At 55.1% G+C, this 22,876-nt stretch overlaps 1 protein-coding gene across 5 annotated transcripts in view; it reads right to left on the bottom strand.

The window, feature by feature from the left end:
* TSPAN9 (tetraspanin 9) overlaps positions 1-22,876 on the bottom strand; it is a 188,643-nt gene that overhangs the window by 30,278 nt on the left and 135,489 nt on the right. The window lies entirely within an intron of this gene.

Here is a 22,876-nt window from a genome sequence, read left to right as displayed (position 1 = left end):
ACCTGGCTGTCCCTGGGCCTGGCAGCCTGTGATCGGCATAGGAGTCCCACAACTGAGCACTGCATACCTCAGGCGCTCTGTCACGGCACCCGAAATGGGTTCTGGTGTCATAGGCGCAATGCTGTGAGCCAGTGACCCTGGCACCGGCCACCTCCACAACTGCTGAGAAGCTGGCCTCAGCATGGGCAGGCTGAGCCCGGGAGTGGGAGCAGAGACAAGGCTTCCCAGGGCAGGCCTGCACCAGGACAGGCAGAGCTGGGGAAGGGGCACAAGAGCCCGGCCCCCAGTATGCCTGACTGTGGTGGGCCACTCACCCGCACACACCCAACACAGCAGACACACAAGAGGCAAGTGAAAAGGTGAGGCATGAGGGGAGATTCTAAAAGCAGCGAACTCCTCATTCTGGAAACACAAAGCTTGCAGGGTATATGATCAAAGTTTGCAAAAATCCTGAAGGACAATGAGACAGCCGACGCAGATCTGTCCAACAGATCCCAAAATAGAACCTCAGGCATCCCTCGAAGCTTTAAAAAAATTATCTGAGGACAAATAAAAGGCAATTCAGCTTTACACCTGGGCAAAGGCAAGGGGCTCATTACCATGCAGGTGGCACAGGACAAAAATATGGCTAAGATCAAGACCACTCATAAACCCAGGGTGACAAAACCACACTGGTTCATTAAAGGAAGGTTAGTTGGAGCGCTTTGCCCTTCACGCTGGCCAGCCCTCTGGCAAATGGACAGATAAGCTACTCACCGAGCTCAGGAAGCCCTCCCCATGTGCCATGGAAGCAATCAACATTGCTCCCCGACGAGGCACGGGGTGAGAGGAAAGCACACAGGCTTTGGAGTCCGACATCCAGAGTCCAAATGCCAGCTCCACCACTCACACTTGGAGGCTCTGAGAAAAGTACCTTACCTCTCTGGGGCTGTTCCCTTGTTTGCAAAATAAAGAGAAGGAGATCTTCTGCAGAGGGATGATCTGAGAATTAAACCACATAACATATGTGAACCCCAAGGACAGTGCCTGTTAGGTGGGAGGGAGGTGGGCAGGAAACAGCCACTAACAAGAATCCACATTCACTTCGCCAATAAATCAGCCGAGGTTCTGCCCACGGCAACATTGGAGGCACACGTAAATAACCCAGCACGAGGAGAAAGCAGTAAGGATTGCTGACAGACAGAATGTGGAAGGAGTTCCGAGGGTCTGTCTGGAGGAGCTTGGGAAGGTTTCATGGAAGAAGAGGAGTAGCACTTGAGATGGAAATCTTTAAGGGAGTGGGGATGGGGCTGTCATGTGTACAGACCAGTGGGATGGGAAGAATGATGGGCAGGAAGGAAAGCATGAGCCACACGGGAACACAGGAAGGAAGCAGAATAGGAAATGATGTCTGAGTGTTTCCGAGGGGCTACCCAGGGTGCTATGTGACAGAGAGAGAGCAGAGACAGGGAGAGGTGGTCCACAGGGTACCTGAGGTCACTAAGAGAGTGTGACTCCAGCTCAGAAGGTCCAGGTGATGGGGATGGGGAGCATGGTCTCTGCTGATTTCCGAGGGACGGTGACAGCAGTGGTATGTTGCGTGGAAGTGGAGAGGGGCTATTAACAAGACTCAGGCACCAGGAAGAAGAACCCAGCAGTTGTGACACAACGATCTAAGAGAAAGTGGGGACAAGGAAGATCAGAAAAGAACCTAATGAGCACCCAAGGAATGAAGGAGTCCTGACCTATGGAAATGGCAGTACAGACAAATAGGTGCAGGACAGATGGGGCGGGGGCAGGCAGAGTTTTGGGTCTGAGAGCTGGGCAGGTGGTGGGACTTGCTACCAACCCAAGCAACAGGATGAAGGAAGGCCTCTGAAGCAGGAAGACAAAACCGGTTTGAGGAACCAGTGGAAGGTGCACGTAGAAACCCCAGCACTCGGTGGGAAGCATGGTGACGGAGGGCTGTGAAGCCGGGATCAGAAAACATGGTTTGGCCACGCACTCTGTGGCCTCTAAGTGTAACCCAACCAAATGTGGCTTCAGCATGTCGGGCCCAAGCTTGATCATCCAGAAAAAAGTGAAGGAACTATTCCACTCTACGGGCTTGTCGTAAAGGGCAAATGTAACATACATAAAGATAACACTACAAACCACAAAGCACTTTATACACGCGAGATGTTACTCTCGGGCTTCACACTTCACAGCTAAAAACCAAGGGGCTAGACAGCTTTGCCAAGGGAGAGGGAGAAGAACAAGAGGGAGGATGGACCAGAGGTGTAATGTTCGGAGACGTGAGTTCAGAGTGAGCAGCAGCCACGGACAAAGCAGAGCAGCAGGAGAAAAACCAGGAGGGCCCAATCTCAAAACTCAAAGAAAGAGAGTGGGATCTTCTCCCCAGAGATGGGCTGCCCACAGCCCAGGCTCATGCGGCCACACTGCCAGTCCCAGCCACTACCCCCCAAGGTCCCACCAGGAATAAGTGCCCTTGACCCAGCCTGAAAAGGAGGACAATGTCACAGGTAAGTGGAGTGGGTGCTATGGAGAACCGCAGCCCCTCGGAGGAGTAACTCCCGCAGAAGTAACGACAGGTGTGAGTGGCCAGTGAGGGACTGCCCATCAACATCTCTGGGGACAGCAGGTCAGAGGAGAGGCATTCGGGAGCTGTCTACTCCCTAATTATCATGAAGTGGCTGTTGCTCGAATGGCTCTGGGAGGGGGAGGAAATCAGGCAGGCTGTCACTCCAGTAAGAGGAGACTTTTACTCCAGCGTCCTCCAGGGGCCAGGCCGGCAGGCGAGCACGGACTGCACACACCACCCCATTCCAGCACTGAAGCCCACAGGCAGTGGGGTTGTGGGAAGCCAGGTGGGGGGTGTGTTTCTGCAAAAGAGTGAAGGGGCTTCTCTGTGAGTCCGGGAGCCAGCAGCGGGAAAGGAACAGTGCAGGGGGCGGCCTGCAAGAAGACAGCAGTGAGCACCTCCTCTAGTAGTGGGCTGGCTTCAGGAGCGGTGCAGAAGGAGCTGGGCAGACGTGCCAGCTCAGGGGATCTGAACCTTCCAAACCAGCCCATCCCCCCCAGCCAGGGCAGAAGAGAGAACGCCATGGGCAATGGAGTTGACGGCACCTGCTCCATGGATGCCCCCCACCCCAGGGTGCTTCTCTGTGCACTGGAGCACCCCATTCCTCTCCGGTCTCCTTCCCCTGCCAAGTCTGTCTCCGAGGAGGCTTTGAGACCTTGCCAGTCATTTTGGCCTGATGTCCTCTCAGGCCTTCCTGTGCTTTCTCTGCTCTGAAGATGTAGAGAACTGAAGCAAGAAAGACCTCTAGAGGGCTTCCGGGCCCATCTCCTGCCTCCACAAGACAGAGGACTGGCCACTCTGCTCTTTCCCGGAGGGGTACGTGGGCCAGCAAATCCCATCAGCCAGAACCGGAAGAACAAATCTTCTCTCTCTCACTCCACCTTTAGTAAATTTCATGGGCCTTGGTCAGATTGTTTCTGCTTTCTCCCACTGCCTGTTAGCCAGTCCTAGATGAGGCCCACAGTCATTCCCAAGATGCTCTCTCAATAAACTCATCAGTGTCCAAAGCAATCCACATTTCTCAAACACCTTCTATGAGCCCTGTACTCCTATTCTTTGCTCTGGCCAAGCCTACACCCTTCCTTCCACCAGGTATTCCCCTGGGACCACGCTCTTCTCAGACCACCGTCACCCAGGAGCCCTACGCACGCCACAGACAGTCTATCCTGGAGGCTGCCCCATGTCACCTAGGACTCCCGCAGAGCAGGGCTCAGCCTCTTTACCTCCACCCTTGGATGCAGAGACCGCCTCGGCACAAAACCCCACAGCCATTTCCACGAACCGCCCAACCCCAGGCCAGCAAGGGTGGCCAGCAGCACTCAGAAAGGGGAGCCGGGAAGGCCCCAGGGTTGTTCAGAAGAATCACCAATCCTAGTGTGGTTCCACCCTGCCCCAAATGAGGCCGTTACAAGGCCAGAATTGAAGGGCATGGTCAGAAAGGATGTGGGTGTGCTGACCCAGATAACAGGGGTTTGGAACAACTGGGCTACCACTCCCTGGTGCTTAGAGGAGAACGGACTCAGAATCCCAGACCTTCCAAGTGTGAGATTTTGCCAAATGTCCATGTGCCTTCTTCCCTCTCCACTCCAGGGAGCATTCTCAGTAGGTAACCTGGGTTCAATCCCTCCTGCCACATAGTCCTCCTATCCCCAGGGTGGCTATACTGAGCCCATCAGAGTCCCAGGAGGGGTCACTGAAGCTGGGAAGAGGAAGGGCACTGGGGCGGGGGGCGGGGACAGCCTCTGTGCTCCTTGGATTCCAAGGAGAACGGCCCAGCCTGCCCAGCAGAAACTCAAGTACACAAAACCGGAGCACCCCCACCAATCACTAAAGTGCACAAGACAGACACAGAATCGATCCTGATGTTGGCTACACGTTGTGGCCTCTCCTGCCACAGCTTGGTGTCATCAGCAAAGGATGTTTGGGAGATGTTTGGATTGGGAGATGCAGCCGAGACCTCCCTCACCCCCCTTGTGACTCTTTTGGCAGCCAACATACTGTAAGGAAGCAAAGTGGGGACAACAGGGGAGCAGGCAGCTCTTTCCCTCCACAGAGGCCGCAGGGACCCAGAGAGGCTGTCCATGGTCATAGGGCAAACCGAGGGCAAACCCTGTCCTATCTCACTCCCTTTCCCTCTGACACAACTAGGCCTCCACTCAACCTGTTCCCCTCTTCTGCAACACTCCAAAGTGGCTTGATAAAAAGAAAACTGGAAAACACTTCTTGTGGCAAGAGTCAACTTTCCCTTTCCATTCTCAGGGTGGAAGCCCAGGAGCAGCTTTGAGGACATCCGTCTGTCCTTCCTGTACCCCCCAGGCACCTCCCTTTGGCAGGAGCCCGAGAACTGGAAATGGGCCTGGCACCTTCCGGGGCTGTTGCACCGGCTAGCAGGTGCAAGAAACGTGCCTTGGTCCAGGAATCTGCTCGCTTGCTTGGCCGCCTCAGGACGGTCCGATCAGAGTGGTGCTGAGTTCCAGAACCAGACGCTGCCAGCGAGAGGCAGAGAGGGCAGCCCCTCCCAGGGGCGGGAAGGGGGCATGGATGGCACCTGGGCTCAGGGAGGTCTATCCTCCTCCCTCCATCCCAGGAACAAAGCAGCCCACACATGTGTCTGCCCCAGAAGCCTGGGTGCCATGGAGTGGAGAAGCAAAGGCGCTGGGAGGGAGGGAGACTTGGCAGAAGCAAGCCCATGGAGCTCCAAGAGCATGGTGCTGGATACCGAGAGACAAAGCTGGGTCAACTGTCGTCAGGAAAGGGAGGGAAGAGCCCAGCCACTCTCAGAGGGAGAATGTTCCAGAGTCTGGCAAGGGCGGCGCAAACCCAGTGAACCACATACCCTCCCTTCTCGGCTGTAGAACTCCAGCAAGATTTGGCTCCACTCATGCTTTCTCCTCCATTACACGGGCTCTCACACCCATGACTAAAGACACCATCAAGCAGATGGTCCCCTTCGGGGGGGAGGGCACTGGGAGCTCACCATCTGGTGAGCCCTGATGCCACTGATGCTGTTTGTCTGCAGCACAGGGACCAAGGGGGCACAGGGGGTGCGAGAGTCCCTCCTCCCGAAGTGGACCTCGGCGGGCGTTTGGCCACAGCCCCAGCACACACCAGCAGCAGCCTCTCCTGCCCCCACATCTGTGCCCTGTGCCTCCTTCCAGGGAGGGCTGGGAGGACTGGCACCCAGCTCCAGGGCTGTGGCCGGCAAGCCCTGGTCTCCTCTCCAGCCAGTGCTGAGAAGCAGCAGGTGGGACTTCCCTACATCTCTTTACGGGAATGGCTGTCACAAGGCTATGAAGGTTTGGGGAGAGACAGCAAGGTCCAGGGTGGGGATGAGACCTGCCTAAACTCACTCCTCCATGGGGACCAGGGTCCCTGCGGCTGAGTCTCATGGAGACAAGACAAGAGTTTGGGGCAAGAAAGTTGAATCACAGACAAAGTAATCTCCCTGCCTCCAAGCAGACCGTTAGGGTAAAATATCATGTCACTGAAGCATCAGTCTCCTCAGAGTATGCTATGTAGGGTGAAGTGCCCCGGAGAGGCCCTGCTGGGTGTAAGCCTTAGCATACTGGGAGGACACAGCCTTGCCTAAGGTCCAGGCGTGGCAAACAGAGGCCAGAGTGCTGTCGACTGGCCGACCAAGGCCTGGACAGGAAGACTTTGGCTCCCAGAAGCATAGAACCAGAGGGTATGTGGGGACAGAGGAGACCCCTAAGGGCTGGCAGGGGTAACTCAATCACAGAATGTTTCTCAGAGACAGTGGCCTTGAACCCTGTTACCTTGTACATCCCTGCCACCGATCAGAAGCCACAGGGCCATTCTCTCTGCCAGCCTGAGAACTCATATCGGAGGGGCCAGGAAAGCAATGGGGCGTTCATGTCCATGTTCACCCAAACCTGGCAAAGGAGGGCCAACAGAGGGAGAGCTGGAGTGGGGGATAGCAGAGGCAAGGCCTGAAGCCAGGCTTCACCCCTCGCAGATGCCCAGGACTGATGCTGCCTAGGCTGGGATCCGGTCCTGCACTAAGCGGCTTAGCTGTCGGCCCTATCTCCGCAGCTCAAGGCTCAGCTGTCTGGGCACGAGGGGAGTGGGGCCACTCTGTGAGACGTGAGCACCTCCGGCCAGACAGAACTGCTGTGCCCAGAGCTACTCTGAACGCCAGACGAGTTCCTTAGCTTCTCTGAACCTACGTGTAAAGGGAAGGACAATGGCAGCCCGGCCACCTCGGGCTGGAACTGGAACTCCATAAGGCCATGGGAGCAGAGGTCCAGCACTGTGCCTGGCCCACAAGAGCTGCTCTACGGATGCTGGGCAGCAGGGAGGAGACACGGTGGTTGGACAGCAGAAGATGAGAAGCAGAAGCCAACTGCCACACACTAACATAGGGAGAAGCACAGGCCTGACCGCTGCTTCCATACTGAGTCAGCTTTATCTACTTTGGGGTTTAAGGCCTATCCTGAACTCCATTCCCCCAAAATACTAGTGCACCCAAACCCAGACTTTCTAAGGCTGATTCCAAGGTGGTGCTAAGAGGCCCGGGGACTCTCCATCCTCCTCCAGAGTTCCTGTCAGATGCCCCACCTCTGAGGACAGGCTCACGTGTCACTTTGGGGCAACAGGGGATGGACACAGGGTACAGGGAGCAGCCGTCCCAGAGGGACACACAATTCCCAACAGTCCGTGCTGCTGGAAATCCTGCAAGGAAAGGACTGAGCACTAAGGGCCCTTGGAGATCCCATGCATAGTCACTGGGTGCCCAGGCCCAGGGAGAGCTCAGCAGACCTCACAGCACCTTCAGGATGAAGTTGGGGCTCCCCACCACAGCAGCCTGCCCCTCCACCCAGGGCACAGGCAAGCCCTGCAGACCGCTGCATTCCCCGTGTAGTCCTGTCCCAGCAGCTGAGCATCAGAGAGGGCTAGGGACCGTCCCTGTCCTGGGGAGCTGGAGACAAGGAGCGGGGTTCAGAACACCTGGCTGTCAGGGACCCTCCCCAGAACTGACGGTGGGAGCCTGAGCAGGCCACCTCCCACTCCTAGAAGCTGTTCCTCCCCAGAACAGGAGCTGCCCTTGCTAGTCACTAGGATGGGGGGGGAGGGGAAGCTCCGGGGCGAGGGGCAGGCTGGGCGCAATCCCAGAGCGCCAGGCCACAAGGCAGAAGGTACGCCTGCCCCAATGCAGGGAATGGCAGGTGGCAGACCCCCTCTCCCAGGCTGCCCCCTCACCTACCCCACCCTAGCTCAGGGCTTTGCATATGCAGCCCCGAAGCACTGGGGCCAGTATCCCATATGCAGGCTCCTCTGGGCCTGCTGAGGAGCAGTCTGGTTGGGATCAAATTCATAATAACACCACCCCAGGGGACTGATGGAGACCAGAGAGAAAGACCCCCAGAAGGTGGTCTTTCACCCCAGAAGGTGGCCTGAGTAACACCAGAGGGGCCAGGGAGGCAGCAAGAGGGAGGGAGGCAGAATGTTCTCTCTCTTGATTCAGACAGCTGCCTGCCCAGAAGAAAGGTCTTCAAGGTCTCCCTGCCCAGAAGAAAGGTCTCCTCTTCACCAAGGCCAGTAGCCCCCACATGTAAAGGCCCCAACTCTAAGCAGCTGCCTGGCAGAGGCGGTGAGGAGGGGGCAGGGGAGAGGCCTCTGCCCTCCACTGCTCTTGGTCAGGACACAGCCGGGCTAGCAGCATTCCATTCTATACTGAGCCCAGTGACACAGCAGAGCCCCGGGCTGGCAGCGCCAGCCGCCTCCCCAGCCCCACTGGGCACACCCCAAAGCCAGTACCTCTACCCAAGGTCAGGGCCTGTCACAGGCCTGGAGCCACACCCACAGAGCGGACCAGTGCTGGGCTGAGCGCACCAGTCAGAGCTCCAGCACCCGGCATCACCATTTTGCAGGCAAGATACCGAAGGACAACCCTGGTTTCCAAATCAGGCCGCCCACTCCTCCTTGAAGGAAGGCAAGCCATCCCTTCCTTTGCTTGATCTCCATTCCGTGAAGCCGTTCCGGTCCTATGCAGGCACACACACACACATAGGCACACACACGTACGTGTTCTGACATCTCGGAATTCGCTGTATACCCACGGCAGTGAACGATCCCGCCTCACCTGAATCCCCCTTGTGCAGTGGTTGCGACGAGGCCGCATGCGTTAGGCGGAGCTCAGAGCCGTTCGCCAAAAAGCCCATTTTACAGTGTGCGAAGTACACCACACAGAGAACATCTCCACCTGCCCCGTCACATGTGATGATTCCCCAAACACGCTCACCGCCAGTCGTACTCGGTCTAACCGTTCCCCTGACATAAGACATTCCAGTTGTTCCCAATTTTCCTTTACTACAAATTGCTCTGTAATGAACACACTCACACGCGACACCTGACAGCGCTTCTGATCAGTTTCTCAGAGTGCATTCTTGGAAGTGCACCCACTGGTCAGAGGATGGCTCTCCATACTTCCCTACCAAGTTGTCCAGCGCAAAAGGTGCAGAACTTTATGCTCCCCTCCCCTCCCCTCCGACCCTTCACCCCCTCTGCCCCACCCCCAGCTCTGTGTTGAAGGGCTGCCTCACACGAGCAGTGATCAGTGTGAAAATCTGGGCACACCAGAAACACAAAAAGAACACAGTGTCATCGTCACAGTTTGGATTTCTTTGATAGCTAGTGATGTTCCTTCTCATGCTTATTGATCACTAATATTTCTTCCTATACAAACTTAATTACAGTAACAGTCAGCAAGCCACAATTCTCAAACGTCCATGCCATTTTGGTGTTACTGTTACAATATATCAAATCTACATCCTATCACAGGAGTTAATATTATGCTCGTATTTAATACCAGAGTATAGTATAGATAGGCGTGGTCAGGAGGTCGGGAACACTGGACTTCAAGCAACCCAGACAGCCCTGAGTGTAAATGCCTTTACCCTCAGGCACCAGCTGTGTGACCTTGAGATAGTTACTTAAACTCTCCCGTAGCTTCAGTTTCATCTGCTCTGGAATTAGAACATGAAACTACGATAACTGCTTTTCAGGATCCCCACGCGAATCAGGTGAGCCATTCAGTGTAGGACCACACACCCGTGGGTGCTCTACAAGCAGAGACAGTGGACACCACGGATGCTACCGAATGGCCCGACATGCTGGGTGCCTGTCCTGGGATGAGAGGGGTAAAGAGGGAGATGCCAATGATACCGAGCTACAACGTTACAAGGCTAAACAGCACTGTGGCGTTCAAAAGGAGGTCTTCCCAACTACACTATATAGGCAAGGCACTTACCATTTGAGGGTCATCAGTGGGAAAGCAGGGGAATAGACCCAATGACTTTTTATCCCAAGGAGACAAGAAAAAAAAAAAAAAAATCAGTGTCATGATAAGCTTCAAAAGGCAGCTGGAAGCCAGAGTGATCTCTCTCAGACTTAGGGGCTCAGTTCTAATGGAGTAGAGCAGAGGGAAGGAGAGATGCCTGGAGGCTGGGTGGCCTAGACACTCCCCACCCACCACATTCTGGGGAAAGGCGGGTGCTCTCCATGCAGGCTAGGGCAAGAGAAGAAAACCATCACCCAATCCTCAGACACAGCCTTATGGCTTAGATGCCTCCCCAACTCCCTTCTCCGAAGGCTGGCAGTAGAAAGTGTATATTCCACAAACCTGGCACCTTGCTAATGCCAGGAAGCCCAGAGCCTCCCTTCTGCTGCACCTCCCACCATGTAAGTGTCATTCTGGGGCCACAGACAGATGAGGCCAACCATCCCAGACACAGGCAGGTGGGGGACGATGCCATCCACCCATCTGGCAGAAGAGATCCATGAACCATCCCCTTTAAGCATAAAAACAAGCCTTTTAATGGGCAGGAGAGACTCCCCCACCAGGCAGAACACTGGGCTACCCCAAAAGTCACACAGGGGCCACACAGAAAGCAATTCTGATGTGTTTGTCCACCCTCACACCCTTGAGGGGCAGTGTAACAACACACAAGAAGAACAAGAGCTCTGGAGGCCTGCAGCCCGGATTCAAATCCCCCTGCTTTCCTGCTATCCAGCTGTGTGAGCTTGGGCCTGTGACCTAACCTCTCTGAGCCCCCATTCCACAGCCAGCATAAAATGGGAATGCTGACATAGGATCGTGGTCAGGATTCAGTGAGGCAAAGCATGCAAAGAGCCTACAACAGAGCCTGACACATAGGAAGAACTCAATTAGTAAATGTCACTGCTGTTCACCAAGGAGAGCTGGGGAGTGGAGATTACAGCAAATGCCCCCGGGGCAGAGCTCTGACTCCTGTGGACTGTCCACAATCCTCCTGGGGCTGCTCCTCTCCCACCCTGTCCACACCACCCACACCTCAGCCTGCAGTGGGGCCTTCTGAATCCAAACACACCCCAGAAGGAAAACGAGGAGAAAAGCCGAGACCACTGAAGCTGGGTGACGGGTACATGAGGGTTCCTTACACTAGTCTATTTCTGCACCTGTCTGAAAATTTCCACAATGAAGTTAGAAGGAAACAAGGAGCTCTTTCATAATACCTGGCCCCACTTGGTCAGACCTCTTCTCTGTTCTTATGATGCTGGGGACGCCTTCCTTCTTCACACCCTAGAATATAATCAAGATTCTCTTGCCTTTATGCCATTTTAAAACTTCCAAACTCTTAGCTGTTCTCCTCTCCCCCACTCTCCCTCCGCGACACCTCCCTACCAGATGCTGTTGGAAACTCCCAATGACCCTCCAAGGTCAAGTCTAGGGCAGCCGATGACAAACGGGAACACGTGGGTTTCAGCCTCAGCCACGCTGCCGCTGGTGCTCACCTATACAGCTAACCTCTCTCCACTTAGGACCAGTGGAAGCTCTGCCGAGCCAGGGGACAGATTTCTAGCAGCCACTGCTGCTACTCTGCAAAGGCTAAAAAGAGCCCCCGACCTCCTTCTTGGAGCCTACCGTGGGTGTCACACGCAGGCATGGGGCGGGGATAAGGTGATTCCCACGGCAAACACGCCTCCCACACGGAGGGGTTAGGGAAATGGGAACACGGGCCCAATAAACATAGGAACAGGGATAGGAGATAAAAACAAAAACCAAGAGGGGGGTGAGGGGTGTGCCCCTCCCTGGAAGTGTGTGAGTGTGCTCCTTCACAGACAAGAAGCCAGAGGCAGGGAGGCAGCGTTGCCATCACAATGATGGGGGACAGGCCCGGAAAACAGGAGGCTCCTAGAATCACAGGATGAACTGGGAGCCCTCCAGTCTAATTCCACCACGTCCTGCCATGTAGGTGACTACAGAGAAACCCACCTTCCTCTCTCCAGGCGTTTCCTGGCCTTCTTCAGGGAGTACCTGGCCTTTGAGTAAAAGGCCTAGAGGGAAAAAACAGCAGGAAACACCCTGGGGACAAAGGTATTACACGTGCAGCCTATGTGCCCAGGGGCTGGTGGCCATTGGTGTCCCATGTTCCCCAGGAGCTAAGCATCAACTGGTCCATCGGTAACTGTGTTCTAAATGGCCCTAGCGGACATCTCCCCATGCATCCACACATGGCCCAGCAAGGGACTGAGGTCTGAAGTCATAATAATCTTCAGCCCCGTCCCTGGAGCAGAGAAATGAGGGCACGTGACTTTGCCCCAGAACAGGGGATAAAAGGACAGTTGGCTTTGGGTCTCAACCCAGCAGTCCCAACTCCCAGCCAAGGCTCTCCCTAGGAGACATAAAGAGCTGACACAGTTCCCTGGGAAGAGCACCATTTGGGGCTGGGTCTTCCTGCTTGCAATGGGAAGGAGCCGGTCCTGGTAGTGCCATGACATTCACAAAGGGCACCGTGGGAACAAACACAAGCCACAAACCACAATTTAGCACAAAGCAGTACCACCGCCCCCCGCCCCAAGCCCGCCCGCCAGCAGCTGCAGACTGTGCTCGGCCCCACGTGTCCTGGGGGGGTGGAAACACAGGGATCCCTGAGCGCTGCCCAGGGAAGGAGGCTGTCATGTGGGCCAGACTGAGGGAGTCCAGCAAAGTGAGAAGAGCAAAGGAAACAGACAGAGGACGTGGGTTCAAAGCTCAGCTCAGCTACCTCTAACCATCAGCCTTAGGCCAATCACTGTGTTCTCTTACTTGTGAAATAAGAATGGACCTTCCCTACCGGAGATAGACAAGCACAGTGTCAACTGAAAACTGAAAAAAACAGGGGAATATTCTAGACTTCCTGCAGTGGGGGAGTGGGGCAGCTGGTGAGAGGAGGGAAGGTAGGAAGACAGAGGAAGGGTCCCCAGTGAAGCTGAGAGTTTGAAACCCAACCTGCTGGCTTTACTGCCGAGACCTCTGTCATCACGGGAACCATACCTGCGGCAAGCGTATGCCAAGTTCGTAAACATGATTAAAAAGGTTGTTTGCAAAGTTTGTGCAAGGGGACAGGCTGCAGATGGCGGCAGTAATGTCCTTCCACAGCAGTCAGCAGCTGGCTGTACAGACTCAGGACAGCTGTGGGGGAGGGGGGTGCTGATGCTTACTCTTGGCTTTGGAAATGGAGGGCTCATGGACCCGACCCTCTCTTGAGCGGACATGGAGGAAACTTCCAGAAAGTGAAACCCTAAGCCTGCCATTCATTCCAGAGAGATCAGTCAGGCTTTCAATTCCTGCCCAACAAGGAGGCCTGACGAGGAACATGCATGCCCAGGAGCCCCTCAGAGGGGAGGGTGGAACACAGCCCAGCCTGCTCTGGCAGTCCATCTCCAGGAGTGTCCTTGGCAGGAGGGGGTTAGCCCGTCTGAGGTCTCTCCCTGCTCTGAGGCCAAATGCAGGGACCAGAACTTTCTCTCCTACTCGTGGCTTGGCAGAGGGATTTGTAGGTCACATTTCCCCCAAAGCAGGCATCAGCCTATCTGTCTTTGATGGTGAGCCACGAGGAGGCAGGGTCCCAGGACTATCTGTGAAGCCAACATAAAGACTCTACACATGCGATGAAGGAGACAAGGTTGACCAGGATAAATCAATGAGCCCTTGGCCCCAGTTCAAGACGCCCCCTCTCTCTCCACACACCTCACTGCCTCAGCCCCTTTCCTCTCCTGGCATGCTCCATCCATGCTTCAGGAGTGGTCCCACCTGCTCCAGGAAGCCCTCCCTGATGGGCCATCCACAGCAGCCCTCACACCAAATTGCTCTCTCATACCTTATCTGTGGGACGCTTCTCAAATGTTCCCTACAGTATGAGGAACCCAGAGTGTGCCCCACGACGACCTCCCTGTCTGGATCTGAGCACACAGAGCTTCCCACAACCCTGCAGCATGAGGTGTACGCCTGCACATTGTTACTGGCCCTCTGCCTCCTGCTGAGCTGGGAGAAGAGTCATCGGTCCACTACCAAAAATATGCCAAGGCCGGGACGCACAGATGATTCCCCTACAAGGGTTGGGGAGCACACGCCCAGGCTTATGAGTCTTTTCTCTACCCCCACCCCATTTTTTCCGGTCCCAGAAAGCCCCAGCTAATCTCTCAGTAAATACCACAGGCTTGGTCAGATTCAGAGCCAGCCAACCGCATGCCAGACGCTCTTTACATATCATCTTATTTACTGAGAAGAGCAACATGGTGGCCGGGAGGAGCTCAGGCAGCAGCTGGGTGTGAACCAACTCTGTAATCACCCGCTGTGGGACCTGGGACTAGTTTCCTAACCTCTCTGAGCTGCAGCTGCCTCCTCCATAAAACGGAGGTCCACACCATCTCTCTCTCTCAGGTTTGCTGCTGAAATCATGTCTGTGAAGTGTTTACGAAGTGGCCAGCACTCTTAGAAAACTCCTGATAAAGGATAATATTATTGCATCGATGCCTCGAGGTATTACTGTCTTCTCTCTACCAGCGAGAAGGGCAAAGCTCAGAGACGTCAGGTAACGTGATTCAGAGGCACAGAGCGACTGCTAAAGAGACAGTGATGGGGAATTTGCACTCAGGTCTTCTGCCTTCGGGCACACTGATCTGGCAGGAATGTGGGCTTGCCGAGGACACTAAAGAGACCAAGATGTAGCAGGCTATGTCCTTATCCCTGGGGAAGGTCACAGCCGCAAGCCATGAGAACAAAGCAGTTGGGGGAGCCTGGGTCGGGTCCCTCCACCACTCTCTGACTTCAGCAGCCCCCCGAAAGTTGAGGCATGGCCTTCGCAAGTCTCTATTTGAGAGGCTTGGCTGGTCTCCCCCAAGTTAAATGCTGCTCCAGCAGCTAGGCTGAACCCCCACAGCTGATTAGATAGGCACCCCCTCACCCTATGCGGGAACCAGGAAGGTGCGGTCAGCCGTCAGACTTCACACATGATGGGAAAACAACTGTTTCCAACACTCTGGCTCTCGTGCAAACCCAGCTCAGGGAGACCTTCTCTATCCGAGCCATCCATGACCAGAGGCTGGGAGACGGCACGCAGGGGTCACTTGCTGACATTCACACGCATGCACCCATCCCACCCAGTCTGGCTGACCTGAGACTCCGGTTACATTAGACATGACCTCTAGGGGAGGAGGCACTTTCACAGACATGATCTCTTTCTGTCTTCTGGACCACCCCAGAAGTACATACTTTTGCCCCATTTTACAGGTGAGGAAACTAAGAAAACATTAAGCAATGTTCCCAATGTTGCACAAATAGTAAAGATAGGGCTAGGAGGAAAACCTGGGTCTCCAAGTTCCAGCCCAGGGTTCTTTCCGTAACAGCATGCTCTTCATGGGCTCGCTTGCTCATTCATTCTCCCTTTGCTCCATTCCATCTTTCATTCACTCTGCCTATATTTTTGACCCTCGAGGTCATTTACCCACTATTACATTCCCCTGCTGCCTGAGAAAATGGGGAGACCACAGTGCTGTTTTTCTCGCCTGCGGACCTGCCAGGAATGCGCCCCTCTCGGAGCCTTCCCAGCACAGCAGTACACAGCAAACAGCGGCTGGTCGCAGAGTGGGCACTGGGGACAGAGGACACTGCTCCAGGCTCTGCCCTGCCCACAGCCCTGGTCTGGAACTGACCCCTCCACCTCACAAGGAAGTCAGAAGCCCCACACATAAGGCCTCTCAACCTCCCAGGGGCACCAGGGTGGCACAGTCGGTGAAGGGTCTGACTCTCGATCTCAGCTCAGGTCATGAGCTCAGGGTTGTGCGATCGAGCCCATCACTGGACTCCACGCTCACTGGGGAGTCTGCCTGAGATTCTCTCTCGCCCTTTGCCTACCCCCCACCTCTATGATGAGGTATCTCAACATCCCAGAAGTGGCTCTGGGAATGATATTTAGGGGGCCGGCATGGAGTAAGGAATGGGAAAGATAACACAGCCTAGAGCCCGGCTCACAGGTACACATGTGTGGCTAAAGCAGATCTGGCCAATTAATTAGGCAATTGATGACAGTATTTAGTGAGTGCCCATCACCATGCCCGGGGCTGCAGGGGGCACCACGGATTGGGAGACAAAGGTCCTGCCTTCAGGGGACTGATGATCTGGCTGAGGGAAGGAGACACATCTAGAAAGAGAAGCAGCTGATGAGGCAGGAAGTCCCGCAGTCTCAACTGCAGCCCGGACGGCAAATGCTGCTGAGACATTCAGAGGGACGCAAGGCACCTGCCGCCAGGAACAGAATGATTTCATTCAGACCGTGGACTACGACAAAGGAGATGTAGAAGGACGGCCAGGATTTAGATCTGGGATGGGACAGAAGGAAATTACCCAAAGTACGTCCTCAACACCACAGCTAATGCAGAAGACTGCCTCACTCCTTCCTTCCCCGATCTTAGCTAAATATTTCATCTTTTTTATAGGCACTTGGCAGAGGCTCCGGATGGGAAAGCGGAGCAGTAAATTAGATCTGCGAGAAAGTCTCAGCCCCAGACACACACACACACACACACACACAGCTCACACCCCCCATTCATCCCCGCTCTGTTGGGAAGAGACTGCGATTCTCCGCAGCCTGCTGTGAGCTCAGACCCGGGGCTGCCTGAAGGAACCCCTGACGGCCAAAATAGGTAACGAAGGACAGATCACACAGTTGCATAGTGAAGTATCACAAAGATGAGCAAACTGCAGCTACAGACAACAGGATGAATCTTCGAAACGTAACACTGTGTCAAAGAAACACAAGCTACCGAAAGCTACACAGAGCTCCCCGCCATAGCATACCGCTCAAAAGCGAGCAAAACGATAGATGTGCTGCTTGGAGACACACACATGTGACAACACCACCAAATCAAGGCAGTCAGGAGACGGGTCCCCCTCTGAGGAGAAAGGTGGGGGGAACACGGGGACCAACGATGACATGACTAGGGGCAATGTAGTGGCAAGGACCTGGCCTCAGTTCAGGTGGTGGATCCAGGGGTGTTACTTCTATTAGCTTCATAACTCATACATGTGTTTTGTATTTATCAAACACTACTTCATGACATAACTTAATGAGCTTGTGAGCTTATCGGATTAATACTTTAACGCGGCTGTGGAAGCTCAAGAAGTCAGTGAGCCAACCTGCCGATGTCACGTAGCAACAGGGAAAGGCAGGGGGAGGTGGGAAAGGGGTGTCCTGAGCATGTGGGTTCCCAGCCCCAACTCCAGGGCACCTCTCCCTCGGTCTCCTCTCCCTGCTCTGGTGGCTGAGAAGCACGAGGAGCAGCAGGGGCATACGGACTGCAGAGGACAGCGGTTACCACCTGAGAAGAGGAAGGGGAACCTTTCTGGGTAGCTCTGGGGACAGAGAAGGGCCAACGAGAGAATTAGCTACATCTAACATGTCCTCCAAGGGAGTGAGCAGCCCCAGGAGGCCGTGGGCATCCACCGCAGGGGGCTGTGGGGAGAAGATGGAGCTGAATCATCTGAGCCTGATTTAATGCCATTTGATGGGTGGCTTAGTTGGTTAAGCTGCTGCCTTTGGCTCAGATCCTGGGATCGAGCCCTGCATCAGGCTCCCCACTCAGCAGGGAGTCTGTTTCTCCTTCTCCCTCTGTCCCTCCCTTGATCATGTGTTCTCACTCTCAAATAAATAAATAAAATATTTAAAAGTTAAAAAAAAAAAAAAGGAATTCTTCTAGTTCAGGATTCTCTGGCCCAGTGGCACCAATGGTATGGAGCAGGTGGCAGGCAGTCAGGGCAGGGGCCGTGCTTTGGTTCTCAGAAGCTCTGACAGTCCAACCCAAACCCGTCCACTCCAGCATTCTGGTCCCTTGATGAATAAAAAAGTTACACAGGCTTCATATCCTCTGGTTATTGGGAGGATTTTAAAAGCAAGTAAATAAATAAATCTCATGGCAAAAAAAAGAAGCAAGCTTATGATGGAAACTGGAGGTCTGGAGAGAACGTGTGCCAGGAGCAGGTACCCGGTTACACAGGGCATTCCGGCAGCTGGAAAGCCCGTGCGCACTTCACTTCTGAAGCTCACTGCCCTCGGGCCCGCAAGCATGGTGCCAAAGAGGGAGATCCAGGAGTGCCCCTAATGACCAGATGAAGGTGACTTCTGGAGAAGCTAGGGCTGAGGTCCCGCAGACTTCCAGGGCCCTCCCACGGCGCACATGATTGTGCTCCTGCATTCAGGGTGAAGAGGAAGCTGCCGGGTGGAGGGGAGCAGCGACCCTGGCCCGAGACAGCCCGGAGCAGAGCCGGCCCCAAGCTCAGAGAACTCACAGCGCAGGGGGCACAGCAGCCAATTCTGCTGGCTAGGCACACACACAACAGCGGGTGGAAAGGCAGGGGTGGGAGGAATCTTGGAGGCCAGACGGCCCCCAAAGTGAAAGGCCCTGCCCAGAGCCAACAAGAAACCCGACCCAGGAGATCATCTGAAGGCGCCGCCCGCCCACGGCCTGGAGCGAACCCCATCCAGGCTCCAAAGCGAACATCTGTTGCCCTGGCACCATGGCTGGCCAATTCCACGTGAATTTCCACCCGCCCCACCCCTCCCATCTCCTGTCTTTGCCCCTTGAGGTTGACCTCTTTAGGGTGGGCCTGGCACGGGGTAGAGACAGGCCAGGTTATAACGTGTGGATTTGATGAACTCTCTCCAAGCTCTCACTCATGGCATGTCTCCCTGGTGCAACAGGGCCAAAGCCAGGGGCTCTGTGCCAGCCAAGGCCAGAGTGAGGCCCAGTTTAGGAGTGCCGGCCTTGCTCATTCCCCATCTCAAGTCATGTTTAATGTCTGCGGTGGTGGCAACCAGAACTAGAATCTTCCACTTGTAGGGATCCAAAGGGTCAGGGCACTGATGGGAATCCCAAGGCCCAGACAGGAGAGGTGCCTGGCCTTAGGTCACAGAGCCAGGGAACCTGGGACTGTCCCTGCTCCCCTTCACTCCCATCTGCCTCTCTCATTTCTGCACCTGCTGTCCTGTTGCCTTCTGCAGGCATAAGAGGCTCCACAGGGCAGAGAGAGAAAGAATGTATGGCATTACCTGGTGAGAAATTTAAAGGACTTTTAAAAACCCACAATCCTTACACACCCAGTGCACACTCTCTTGACCCAGAACTGTCCCCAATCTGAGGTGTCCTTCATCTCTGGGACAGCAGGCTTTTGGAGGTCAAGCTGGGTCCTGAGAACACACACCCCCGCGGTCCCACCCCATCTCTACATCTGTAGGCACAGAGGGGTACACAGAGATCCTACTGTTTTAGGGCCTACAAATAAGATCGGGGAAGCCCCATGGCACCCTTAAGGGCTCTCTAGGGTGACCAAGGAATAAGCAAGTCTTCCAACAAACTGGCACTTGCTCAGAGAACCAGAAGCAGTGGCTGAATAATTTCTTCTGATGGCTGCATAGTATTCCATTGTGTATATATACCACATCTTCTTTATCCATTCATCTGTTGATGGACATCTAGGTTCTTTCCATAGTTTGGCTATTGTGGACATTGCTGCTATAAACATTTGGGTCACGTGCCCCTTCAGATCACAGTGGCTGAATAATGAAGAGGGGTGTGCTGGGGAGGGAAGGAGAAGATGGGGGAACAGTTGACAAGATGGGACCCCTGCCCCCTTTGGGTTCCCAGAGCAGCTTGGGAAAAACCTCAACAGCTGAGAAACCACTTTTCCAACCCCATTTTAGAAGACTATAGTCCAAAGCATTGAAGAGCATTCAGTAGGCACCTACTGTTTGCAGAGGCAGGCGCAAGGCAAGTGCCTTACTGTTCTCTAGAAACATTCAGTTCCAGGGCCTGAACGGAAAACCCCAGTGCACACAACAGTGCAACAGACAGGGCTGCCTGGTGGGCAGCAGGAAAAGGCCAGGGAGAGAAGAGATGGTAAGACACGGACAGCAGGGTCAGGCTCACAAGGGAGCTGGGTCTGGGAGGCCAGCAAGGGACCGCATCTGCATTCTGCCTGGGCTGTGCCCGGCAGGACAGAGATGCCACCACAAGCCTGCTTCCCCCTCTCTTTCTGAGTTCAACAAAACGCAGCAGGGAACTTGCACACAGCTCAACCTTGAGGCAAAGCACTGCACACATCCAGCCCTCTGCACAATGTTTTCTGTTTGGCCACTGCTGTCACTGCATAGACAGGTCCTGGTGAAAGCCCCTTGCCAGTAAGCCCCCAGACAGGAAGGCTGTAGAGGGCAATGAGGCCGGAGGTAAGGAGAATGAGATCGCCAGGGCAAGACAACCCATGGGTGCTTCCCCCAACCCCAAAGTTCCAGAGTTTAGAGATGGAAGGGGAAAAGGGAGAGCAAGGCTGCACGCCCAGGGCACAATCAGTCTGAGGCACGCTCAAGGGCCAAGCCAAGAGGCCATGGCATGAGGAGACCGAGCGGTAGGAGTGACCTTCCTGGTTCTAGGGCTTCCCCTTGGCAGGGGTGGGGGTGTGTGCAGATACAGATCTGCAGTTGCCCCCCTCTGCCCAGGTCTGAAACAGGACAAACCCCTACCTCCCACGCCCACTACACCTGAGGATGCCCCGGTAGTGGACAGACAGGTCTATGTCCCAATCCCCAGAACCTGTGAACATGGCCTGATCAGGAAAAGGTCTTTGCACATGTGGCCATGTTAGGGATCCTGAATTGGGGAGATCTTCCTGGATTATTCTTGGGCCCTTCAATGCATTACAAGTGTCCTCACGAGAGAGAGGAGGAGGGAAACTGGACACATGGAGAATGTGATGTGGAGGTGGAAGCAGAGACCGAGTCCTCTGACACAGAGAAAGAGCTCTGAATGAGACAACCAGGAGCCAAGGTGTGCCGGCAGCTGCTGGCAGCTAGAAGAGGCAAGGAGGAGGGCTCGCCCAGAGCCTCCGGAGAAGCATGGCCTTGCCAACACCTTGATAAGAGTCTTCTAACTTCCAGAACTGTGTGAGAAGACATTTCTGCTATTTTATACCACCAAATTTGTGGTAACTTGTTACAGTAGCCACTGAAAACCCTAGAAGGGAACTGGAGTAAGTTTTCATCAAGAAACCTGCTTGGGCATCAGCTGTGCCCAGGCTGAGAGGTGCTGCCGCCTGGGAACGACGCTGCCACCTGGACACAGGCACTGCCACCTGGGAACGGCATGGCCACCTGGACACAGGTGCTGCCACCTGGGAATAATGCAGCCACCTGGACACGGGCACTGCCACCTGGGAACGGCATGGCCACCTGGACACGAGTGCTGCCACCTGGGAATAATGCAGCCATCTGGACATGGGCGCTGCCACCTGGGAACGGCATGGCCACCTGGGAATGGTACAGCCACCTGGACACGGGCACTGCTATCTGGAATAGGTGCTGCCATCTGGGAATGACACTGCCACCTGGACATAGGCACTGCCACCCAGACACAGGTGCTGCCACCTGGGAATGGCACAGCCACCTGGACACGGGTGCTGCCACTTGGGAATAATGCAGCCACCTGGACACGGGCACTGCCACCTGGGAACGGCATAGCCACCTGGGAATGGTACAGCCACCTGGACACGGGCACTGCTATCTGGAATAGGTGCTGCCACCTGGGAATGGCACAGCCACCTGGACACAGGTGCTGCCACCTGGGACAGGAGCTGCCACTTGGGAACAGTGCTGCCACGTGGCCATGGGCATTGCCACCTGGACATGGGCACTGCCACCTGGGAACAGGTGCTGCTTGCAGCCCACCAGCAGCCAGGGCTCTGGGCAGGCACTAGCGTCAGATGCACCCCCTTCCAAACCGGTGTGCTAGAGAGATGGGGACAGACAGGGTGTGGCCTCCAGAGCCCAACGGCTCAGGTATAACCTATGCGGCCCTATTCCCCTACATCTCTGGGCATCCATTTCCTCACAGAGAAAATGGGCTTGTACTGGTACTGTGTCCCAAGGCAGCTGTAAGGAAAGAATTTTTTTTTAATGCTTATAAAGCACTTAGCACAGTACCTGGCACATAGTAGCTGCTTACTAACCCCCAGCGGTCATTGTCATATCCTTGAAAGGCCGCATGAGAAGCAAAAGGGCAACTGAAGATGTCTGCTGCACACGGAGGCGCCATACAAGGGGCAGCTGTGGGTAGGTCTAACTTGGTAGAAGCCGAGCTCGTGGCCACCACGGCCCGCACAAAAGGGCACAATCCCTCCCGATCATGAAGCCCCCAGGGTGCCGTGCCCCAGATGCAAGGGAAGCAGGACCTGCCTCATGTGGGTCTGGTGTGGGGAGGACAGGCCCAGCTGGAGCAAAGGGCATGTGGAGAACAAGAGAGGAGGTGGCAGCGTGCTGCATGCCCACTCGCCCACACTCCTCCCCCCTGCCCCCTGAAAACAGCTCTGTCCCCTCAGCTCTGTCCCCTCAGGTTCTCAGGGAACCCAGGAGCATACAGGCCATGGGAACCACGCACCGTGAGCGTGTCAGCCCTTCCCCCAGCAGTGCAAGGAAGCCCAGACTGTGTATACTTGGGGGACACATTTGGGCCCAGAAAAAACCCAGGACACATGCATGGCAGACGACTTCTAATGCTGCTCTGGGACTCTTAGTCTCCCTGTGTTGGTTAAAATTACTGCTGGCCTCAGCTCTCGCATTTAATTTTTCACCATTAAACCATCATGTGGCTATGCCCATGGTGGTGTTTTCCGCTGGCGTACAGACGGTGTCCACAGGCAGAGAACCACGCAAGTGCGTTCTGTTTTGGCCTCCGTCACCCACCCGGACCCGCTGGGGAAGTGCTGGGTGGCCCCCGCCACCCCCTCAGGATCTTGCCCATCACTGGGGGGAGGACCTGGCCCCCTCTCCTGTCGGGGCAACCATATGGGAACCCTCTGAGCTCCCTGGAAAGGATTCAGGTCACGAACGAGGAGGGAGCCCTAAAATCTGAACACAGCTGGGAGGCGTGGGACTCTCTGCCTCTAGGTAAAGGGCGGTCAGTGTTCTACCCAGAGAGGAGGAGAGACTAGGTGAACCCCAAGGACCTCAT

The sequence above is a fragment of the Mustela lutreola genome, chromosome 8, assembly GCF_030435805.1.
Source record: "Mustela lutreola isolate mMusLut2 chromosome 8, mMusLut2.pri, whole genome shotgun sequence".
NCBI classification, from domain to species: domain Eukaryota; kingdom Metazoa; phylum Chordata; class Mammalia; order Carnivora; family Mustelidae; genus Mustela; species Mustela lutreola.
Note: the sequence above shows the minus strand (reverse complement) of the source record. Positions and strands in the feature narration are given on the sequence as shown.